Here is a 10,920-nt window from a genome sequence, read left to right on the forward strand (position 1 = left end):
TACCCAGGAACTAGTCAGCGCCAGACATTTTTGGCCCAGGCCCTGGTCAATGCCGATGCCTTTTGGCTCAGGACTTCAGCGGCGCCCAATATTTTTGGCACGGGACCTTACCAGTGCAAATCATTTTGGCCGAGAACCCTAGCAATGTCAAACATTCTAAGCCAAAACTCTTGTCCAGAACCTTAGCGCTGCCCGGCGCACAGTTGTCTGGATCTTGAATATCCTTGACCCAGGAATCGGGTAAAATGTAACAAACGTCGATTCCTGTTCGCGAAAACCCCCCGTAGGAGGGGAGTGCCGTCAGTGCACCTCGCATGGTGCACTGAAGGCATTGCTTAAGGTTCTTTGCAGGTCCCTTCTCCTCCGAGCTGAAACCTCTTTCATTCATTTTACTGTACCTCCGTTCACATTCTCTTTCTTCCATCTGACTTTCCACCCTCTCTAACAAATGTTTCAGAGTGCGACTACGAAGTTTTCCTCTTGTTACACCTTTCAAACCTTCTTACTGTCAATTTCCGTGTCAGCGCTGAATGACCTCATAGGTCCCAGCTCTTGGCCCTTGGCCTAAATTCTGTATTCCAGTCCTATTCACAAAAACCTGATAACTCAGATAATTTTACACTAATGGTGTAAAGCTCAATCATTTTTGTCCTAAAGGAAAGTCAACTTACGTTCAATGGATGTTCAGTGAGAGTAAGCCAGGTATTTTTTTAATCTTCATAAAGATGCTTTGAACTTGCTTATGACACGTAAAGCATTGGGCAGTGAATGCAAAATGAACATTTTCTGAAAGCCGTTGTGATTTGTATGCGACAGTTGGGTCAGAGTCCATTTATGTATTGTATAAGTAGTGTATGAGTAAACGAATAATTATTTTTGTTTGTAAACCTGGTTGTTTCCCAATGTGACTGTCTTCTTGCTATAAGCTAACGTTATTTTCTGAACGTATGGTACAATAAAAAAAAATTAACAGGAAAACTTTTTCTAATTCTTTTTATTTTTATTTTAATGTTTTTCATTTTTTTAGAACTGGTCGAGTCCTGATCCTTATTGAATGCAAAGAGGAGATCATTGAGTCAAGTATTTGTATGGCCTTTAGATGCTTGCAGTTCTGGCTGGTGCCAAACAGATAAAAGTCCATGAGAAGATTAAGCACATTTATGTCTTGGGAGCTGCTGATTGCCGAATATGGTTTAACCAATATAAGGCTAAGTTTTAACGTATTGCTTTGCGCAACCAGTTCTTCCCGTGTCTTTAGAGTCAAGATTTGATCGCAATAGATTTAGGGCATATTTTTCATTTTGCTTGTATTTTTTTTTATCTCTGTGCTTTCGTAAGTTAGGGATTTTATTTGTATAATGAATTTGGTAGTTCACCGATACTCTTTCCCCGTAAAAAAGTGCACGTGTCTGTGGACTCAGGAAATTTGTGTCTATGGACTCTGGAAATTTGTGTCTATGGACTCTGGATTTGTGTCTGTGGACTCAGGAAATTTGTGTCTATGGACTGGAAATTTGTGTCTATGGACTCAGGAAATTTGTGTCTTTGGACTCATGGAAATTTGTGTCTATGGACTCAGGAAATTTGTGTCTATGGACTCTGGAAATTTGTGTCTATGGACTCTGGAAATTTGTGTCTATGGACTCTGGAAATTTGTGTCCATGGACTCTGGAAATTTGTGTCTATGGACTCTGGAAATTTGTGTCCATGGACTCTGGAAATTTGTGTCTATGGACTCTGGAAATTTGTGTCCATGGACTCTGGAAATTTGTGTCCATGAACTTTGGAAATTTGTGTCTATGGACTCTGGAAATTAATGAACAAACCTCAGAACCCATTTTTTGTGTTTCTACAGCAATTTCCCTCTACTTTTCAGACTGGCTTTACGTGAGGATAACCATGTTAATACACCCCGCATAAACGGTAAGGAGATTTTGCCTCGACTTTTGTCTGTTATGTTATTAAATGTTCCCTAGTGAGTTATTCATTTGATCTAATTAGTTTCACATTGTATGCATGTGCTTACTGGAAATAGTTGAATGCGCATTTTGCTTGCATACACTACATTTTTTAAAGTAGTTAGTGCCAATTTTCGCATGAGATTGAAAAATAAATATAATTAAGGCTTGTGTATGTTCTTGATCAGTTCTTGCCCTGATTGCGTTATGAAGAGGTGTGGTGTAATATATATATATATATATATATATATATATATATATATATATATATATATATATATATATATATATATATATATATATATATATATATATATATATATATATATATATATATATATATATATATATATATATATATATATATATATATATATATATATTATATATATATATATATATATATATATATATATATATATATATATATATATATATATATATATATATATATATATATAGCCTATATATATATATTTATGTATATATATATACATGGATATAGTTTGTATGTGTTTATTGAAAGCTAGCGGAGAGTTGAGTCTAGCTACCACAGTGCTGATCTTTGTACCAAATTAAATCCGAGTTGGGTTCTTCGAGTTCGAAGACAGCAGCTGTCAAAACAACTGTTATCAGAACTTGAGTGCAAGCTGAGTCGAACTTAACCCTCCTCATTATCAGTACTTATGCAACTAGCGAAGATTACGTCAAGTGGCATTGCAAGGTCCACAGGATAGAGCAGTATTTGAAATAAAACAGTTTTAAAATTGCAGTTTATTGAACATGCGACAATGATCATCAAACCTAGATGTATCTTGTGTTTTGCTTGAAGATTTGTTTATATTTGTTCGTTTGCGGAAAATCCTCTTTTTATTGCACTTTGAAAGCAATACTTTATTTATAAACAGGACTACATTCAATTAATTTTTGTATGTATATGTATATATATATATATATATATTTCTATTTTTAATATATATAAGTATATATTATATGTATAAGTATATATATATGTACATGTATATATATATATATATATATATATATATATATATATATATATATATATATATATATATATATGTATGTATATGTATATGTATGTATAATGTGCGAAATTAGTAAGAAACTGCGGTAATGCAATTATGCAGTTTAATTACTTTTGTTATCAACAACTCATTGACCTACAGGATAAAAAATGGAGCATCATTAGTATCATCAGCGCTAAGTATGAGGGATTAGGACTATTCTTATTGCTTCACGAATCACTCCAGTGGGTTGTTTATTATAGATTACGAAAGAATGGATAGATACCCCGGTCTCTTAATTGTCAGCCATAACACAGCGTTCTTATGCAAGACGCCTACGCAGCGAATTTTGTATGATTTCAAACATGTGATATTCTTTTGTTATTACGGTGATGTGTGTGCGTGTGTATATATATATATATATATATATATATATATATATATATATATATATATATATATATATATATATATATATATATATATATATATATATATATAGGAGCCCATGAAAATGCCAAAATGTGGAAAATAAATATATTTCAGAGACCAAACTTTTCTCCTCAGGAGAGAGAGATATATATATTCCACATTTTTATATATATTTGATGGAATTCTGTTTTAACAGAAAATATTTCACAGTCATATATATATATATATATAATATGTATATATATATATTAAATATATATATACATATATATATTTTTGAGTGGGTCGTTATGCAGGTTCTTTTAATATACTCAGGACGGGGCTGTCATGACTGACCAGATGCAACAAACAAAGGAGGGAAAACAACAAAAACAATATAATGAGCTTAATATTAATTTATTTATAATATTTACAAGTGAGTCAGGTCTGCAAAAGATAAAAAACATAAGTACAATAATGGCCAAAAGGCAGCACTAAACAAAATCAAGTTAAACAATTAACAAAAAAAAGTAGCTTTAAAAAAAAGGCAAAAATAAACAACAGCAGGCAGAAAAAAAAATATACGTCCTCCATTTCACCAAGACAGCCCTCAGCTGCACAACAGGGACAAGATACAAACCAGAATATATTTGACAGCCTCACGCTGTCATCAAAGATGAGCAGCTCGTGGTTTAACAGAAAATATTTCGACCAGATATATGCCTGCTATATATACCAGACCCGATATATATATATATATATATAACATCAAAACAAAAATATAGGCAGCAATCCACAAAAGGGGAACGAGCGGGGAACCATAGTTCCCGCAAAACCATCACTTAACGGGACACCTCCCCACCTAAAAAAAAAAAAAAAAAGATTATTATTTTTTTTTTTATGATATATAACAACCCCGCCAGCCAAAACAGAGCCATCCTGTCATATTGTAACGATAGTGGGTCGTTATATATCTTTAATATACTAGGACGGGGCTGTATGATAGATGCAACAAACAAAGGAGGAAAACAACAAAAACAATATAATGAGCTTAATATTAATTTATTTATAATATTTACAAGTGAGTCAGGTCTGGCAAAAGATAAAAAACATAAGTACAATAATGGCCAAAAGGCAGCACTAAACAAAATAGTTAAACAATTAACAAAAAAGTATTTAAAAAAATATAAAAATAAACAACAGCAGGCAGAAAAAAAAATATATACGTCCTCCATCGGGTACCAAGACAGCCCTCAGCTGCACAACAGGGACAAGACCCCACAAACCAGAATACCCGATGGAGGCGGCCAGGACAGCCTCACGCTGTCATCAAAGATGAGCAGCTTCGTTTATAAATATTTCACCTCGACGAGAGGATGGCTCCAGGTATTGTTCAATTGTTGCTCTCGACCAACGTCGACTCCAAGAAATTTGGGATGAGATTGCTATTCCTGCCCTACCACCCACTGACGACAGATGGACTAGGAACATCAAAACAAAAAAAAAACAGAGTCACATTTGACCTGTCAGGAACCAGTTCCTAAAACCATTACGACTACCCTTGGATCAATCTTGAGTCACATATATATGCACAGACATATATATAGTATATATATATATATATATATATATATATATATATATATATATATATATATATATTATTTATATATATATATTTCTGTGTGATGGCTCAGGTATTGTTCATTGGGTTATATTAGAAATTTGGGATGAGATACTCTCAGCATGTACAGATGGACTAGGTATATTTGATGTCAGAATGTTTACTTATTATATGAGTCACACAGTATATATATATATATGTGTGTGTATATATGTATATATGTATATATATGGATGTATGTATATATATACATATGTATATATGTATGTATGTATGTATATATATACATATGTATGTAAGTATGTATGTATACATATATGTGGGTGTAAGTAAACGTACATATACACACACACACACACACACACACATATATATATATATACATACATACATACATATACATATACACACACATATATTCCACGGGCTAGATCTTACGGTCGATAGTATCAGTAATCGGAGACAATGGTAAGTCCCCCTTAGTCTGCTCAGCGGTAAATAATAGGCGAGTTTCCACCTATTGCCCAACAAAAGGAGAATGCGTCGGCAGAAGGGAATTTTTCATTCGGCTCCAGTGAGCGGAGGCTTAAGGTCCAGTCTTTACCGAGTTGCAGCATTTTGCCTTTTATTCATGTTTTACGAATGTAGGAACATAATACTCAACGCCCAGATGCTGTCGTTATTTGTCATTTTCTTAATCTGCGTAATTTTTTTATTTTTTATTTTCCAACCTCAACTAAGCCGCATAGGAGAATTACTGAACGCCCAAATGCGCTCTTAATTTTTCCTTTTCGTAAACTACCTTTTTTTTTTTAGGTGTAATTATATTCCAACATCAACTAAGCCACATAAGAGAATTGTTCCTTGGACGGTAAGTCTGACTTAAGTCTGAGTTAAGCCTGAGTTGGAATTAAGGCGAAGCAAGATCACCCAGGCAGAAAGCCCTTAGTCCTTGCAACGCCAGTATGACATTAACAAAACAATTACTCGTCCTGGAAGTCTGTGTTTCCAGTCCTTCCCTCTTATTTGCATGAATCATATTTGAAATAAAGTAGTCCTGTTTTCCTCTGGGAATGATTATGTCAAGTTGTCCGTTTAAATGACATTTGCTGACAAAAAACCTAAGCAGAAATTTGGAGGTTAAAAGGATATTAAGACTCCTTTGATATGAAATTGAGCGTGACTGTAAACACGCTCAATTTCGCATCAAAGGATTTTGAATATCCTTTTTAAGCTTAACGTTCTGCTTAGAATTTTTTGTGGGCAAATGTCATTTAAACGGACAACATGATATTCCCGAAGAAAAACCAGGCTATTTTATTTAAAATATAGTTGATGCAGATATGAGGGGAGATGCCAAAAACAAAAATGGCGTATACGTCGTAGTAAAGATTGGTGAGTTTTAACTACAAAGGAAATGCTAAACCTTCCTCTTAAATTTAGGAAGATTATATGAGTTAGGAAAAACCAGAAGCTGTGAGGAAATGCAAAGCTTGGCAACAGAAGGGAAAATCAGTCACAGACCCTTGTCATTAGAGGATTACCGACCTCGCCCCCATCAAAAGATGTAATGCCTGTAAACAGTGGGTCGTTCCTTCCTTTAGTCAATTTATTATTAATTTTTTTATTTCTATCAATTTTGATAATCTACCGTCCATCGTCAGTATCAGTACTAAACCAACTTAGTATACGAAAGGCAGAGGTTTTGTGGGTGGTTGCTTGCACACAAGAATTTGGACGACGGGGCTTCTTCATTGATCAAATATTGCCCGTATGGGGTTATTGCCGTAGTGCACCTCGCCTGGTACACTGTAAGCATTACTTAAGGGCCTTTGCAGCGTCCCTTCGGCCCCTAGCTGCAACCTTTCGCATTCCTTATACTCGTACTGTTCCCCCTTTCATATTCTTTTTTCTTCAATCTGACTTTCCACCCTCTCTAACAATCGTTTCAAAGGGCAACTGCGAGGTTTTCCTCCTGTTACAACTTTCAGACCTCCTCACTGTCAGTTTCTCTTTCAGCGCTGAATGACCTCATAGGTCCCAGCGCTTCGTCTGGACGAACAAAAAGTTTGAATTCTTTCTTGTACATTAACGCCGTCCAGTATCTGCCCCGTAGTTTTAAATTGTTGTGTATTGACCTCGTCCGATTTCTATCAATTTTTGAGTTCTTGTCTAATGCATCCTCCTATTTATTGCCAGAACCTTGAATTCTGGTACGTTAACGCAGACCAGGTTTTTGCCACAGCATTGAATTCTTATAATTAACGCCATCCAGTTTCTGCCCATAATTTTGAATTCATACGCTTAGGCTGGAGGCCACTTTAGCAACGATTACCAGGTTAATATACTTAAACTAGTTCTGATATCTGCAAATGTGTTTTTCTGCTCAAAGTGAAAGGTTTATAGTCAGTATTTTGTCGAAATGATTAAGTTGGTAAAGTTCTTGTGCCTACTTAGCTCATTATACTTTAGCAAATTGTATTTGACATCGCCAGTGGCTGTAATTCCTATTAGTTACTTTTTTTGCTCTTTGTCAGAAATTTCTTTGTGTAAACGAAGTCGTGATGAGAATTGTGATTTATTTTTATCAGAAGTAAAATTCCAAGCATGTAGCATTACCCTACTCCTTGTTCCATTGTATATTTTGTCATGTGACTCATTCTCTCTCTCTCTCTCTCTCTCTCTCTCTCTCTCTCTCTCTCTCTCTCTCTCTCTCTCTCTCTCTGTCTAATTTTAAACTTCCCCCCTCTCTCCTTGTCATTTTAAACTTTCCAGTAAGCAGCGTTACTCGTTATTCCATTTTATATTCTCTGCCCCCTCTCTCTCTCTCTCTCTCTCTCTCTCTCTCTCTCTCTCTCTCTCTCTCTCTCTCTCTCTCCTCCTCCTCCTCCTCCTCCTCCTCCTCCTCCTCCTCCTCCTCCTCCTCTCTCTCATTTGAAACTTTCTTTCCAGTGTTTAGCATTACTCGGTTTTTCACTTTACATTTTCTCTCTCTCTCTCTCTCTCTCTCTCTCTCTCTCTCTCTCTCTCTCTCTCTCTCTGTTCTCTCTCTCTTTCCATTAGTATCCCATGTTTGCCAAAATAAATAATCTCTCTCTCTCTCTCTCCTCTCTCTTTTCCTGTTATATGTTTGCCATTTCCATTAGTATCATTGAACAAAACCAAAAAAATAATCTCTCTCTCTCTCTCTCTCTCTCTCTCTCTCTCTCTCTCTCTCTCTCTCTCTCTCTCTCTGTTATCCCATGTTTGCCTTTTCCATTAGTATATTCATTGAACAAAAACCAAAAGAATCTCTCTCTCTCTCTCTCTCTCTCTCTCTCTCTCTCTCTCTCTCTCTCTCTCTCTCTCTGTTATCCCATGTTTGCCATTTCCATTAGTATCTTCATTGCACAGAAGCCAAAGTAATTTCTCTCTCTCTCTCTCTCTCTCTCTCTCTCTCTCTCTCTCTCTCTCTCTCTCTCTCTCTCTCTCTTATCCCACGTTTACCTTTTCCATTAGTATCTCCATTATCCCATATTTGCCTTTTCCATCAGGATCTTATTGCACAGAAGCCAAAAGAATCTCTCTCTCTCTCTCTCTCTCTCTCTCTCTCTCTCTCTCTCTCTCTCTCTCTCTCTCTCTCTCTCTCTGTGGTATCCCACGTTTGCCTTCTCCATTAGAGTCTTCTCTGAACAGAAGCCAAACGAACTGGTCTCTTTCGGATCATTTTTTTTATCAGAATCGTTGTTTCTGGGCGGCCAGAAATCAAGCAGGTTGGGGGCGGCCGTATCTCCTTCGTGCTATAATTAGCTCGGGTTAAACCGGGGACCCTTTTTGCATCGATTCTGCTACAAATGGCCGCTGGTTACGCAACAGTCCTGTCGGAGCGACTTTTTAGACGCTGAATGAAGAACTGGGAGGGTATTCCTAAGGTTATGACATGTGTCAGTCAGGTTTAGTTCAGTTTTTTCAATTTCCGTCGCGTTTGAGTACGTGGTTGAATCTGTGGTCTGTCAGGGCATGGTAAGTGTTGAAATAGCTCATTTATGTCAAATTAAACAAAAACAGAACGGTAATTTTCGAATGTATGACTTCTGTGATCTATGGTAATTCAGCCTGTTTTATAACAATTCCAGTATATTGTGGTACACTGTTAATAACATACCGGGATAACCTATAAGTACTGAAATAGTGAGAATGGCAGTTATAATGGGTATGATAATTATGATGATTATAGAAAGTAACTGATTATTAGTATGATTCTTTCAGTTGTTAAAACATATTTTGCACGTTTTGCATTCTGGTGAATAGTCATCAAGTAAACCATTGTGAAGTCATTAGATATTGTACAGGTACTTTAGATTGCTTTTATCGTTAATTTTATTTTTCACTTTAAATATTCCTTGCCCTTTGTGCTTCATTTAAAGTGCTTAATGGTTTGCTTGTCTTTAAACACGATTACTCTAACCCCTTTCAGTAGGTAACATATTGATCGTCGGTTCTGTTTCACGTGTACCGACTGCTCAGTACTGCTTATCTGTTTATAATCTCTCTATCTTTCTCTCTCTCTCTCTCTCTCCTCTCCGGAGACATTATACCCCTTAAAAATGTTTGTTTATGGCATTCTCTCTCTTTCTCGCTCTGAATTCAAATTCCTGATGGGAATTATGTTTTCGTTTTATGGGAAATTCTATGGAAGCTAGTCAGCGGGGGAAGTGTACCTATAGGTCTTTATGCAAATGCCGTGACATTACCTTTCAAAGTTTTTTTTTTTCCTTTTCAAGTAGGGGAAGGACCCCATTGCTTTCGTTTTCTTTTCCAGTTACGTTTTCTTTGAGAAGGATGTCTGGGCAATGTTGTTTCCCACTTTTTGTCATGTACTTACCAGTGTTTGTATGCGATTTTTCCGTATCTACAACTCACGTAGAGGAAGTTGGTTGATAATTTTATGGTAAAGGAGGGCCTCTTCTTGCTCTTTTGTAGCTATGGCCGAAGAGGAGGAGAAAGGGAGAAGAAATGAAGAATAACGGGAATCTATGTCAAAAACTGAATGTTACAGAGTGTAAATGAAATGTCGTTACTAAAAATAAATTTTCAACAGTGAAAGTAATACCTTAGGAAAGAAGTAGCTTCCGAGCATAAAATCCACATAAAAGAAAGTGATGTTGTAAACCGTAGCTGTACAGGAGAAAATACGGGTGTTGATTCAAGAGTGGTGAGAGCCAAATATGTTTATAGGTAGTGCGTACAGGTGTTGAATTTGGAAAGGTGTGAAGAAATGCTGATGGGCAATACTTACAGGTGTTGAATTTTAAATGGTGTGAAGAATCGCTGATACCCAGTGAAGTTACCGCGAAGAAATTTTATGAGCATTTGGGTGTAGTGATGAATTTTAGTCCTCGTTGAGTTTTTCATGATTGTAAATTATTTTGAGTGGATAATTTAATTGACTTTTATTTGCGTGCATGTGATTAGGTACAAGACTCCGTTGTATAAGCTCTCTTAAAGAAGTAAAAAATGCGCCGAAGTTTCTTTAGCGCAGTCGAGTTTTCTCTACAGCGTATAATGCTGTATGGAACTCTCAGTCACGGCCCATGAAACTCTCAGCCGCGGCCCATGAAACTCTCAGCCGCGGCCCATGAAACATTCAGCCACGGCCCGATGGTGGCCTGTGTTGTTGGCACCTATATCGGTGCCAGACGCACGATCATGGCTAACTTTAACCTTAAACCAGATAAAAACGACTTAGGCTAGAGGGCTGCAATTTGATATCTTTGATGATTAGAGGGTGGATGATCAAGATACCAATTTGCAGCCCTCTAGCCTCAGTAGTTTTTCAGATCTGAGGGCGGACAGAAAAAGTGCGGACGGACAGAAAAATAGCCATCTCAATAGTTTCCTTTTACAGAAAACTAAAAAA

General features: G+C 36.4%; 1 protein-coding gene across 20 annotated transcripts in view; it reads left to right on the forward strand.

Annotated features, from left to right (window-relative positions):
- Positions 1–10,920, forward strand: part of Ptpmeg (protein tyrosine phosphatase Meg) — a 445,326-nt gene that overhangs the window by 52,910 nt on the left and 381,496 nt on the right. For all 20 annotated transcript variants that reach the window (XM_067121392.1, XM_067121403.1, XM_067121390.1 and 17 more), the window contains one exon: positions 1,877–1,923. The gene's annotated coding sequence lies outside the window, so the exon portion shown is untranslated. The remainder of the gene's footprint in view (positions 1–1,876; positions 1,924–10,920) is intronic.

Source organism: Macrobrachium rosenbergii, chromosome 19 (assembly GCF_040412425.1).
Source record: "Macrobrachium rosenbergii isolate ZJJX-2024 chromosome 19, ASM4041242v1, whole genome shotgun sequence".
Taxonomy (NCBI): domain Eukaryota; kingdom Metazoa; phylum Arthropoda; class Malacostraca; order Decapoda; family Palaemonidae; genus Macrobrachium; species Macrobrachium rosenbergii.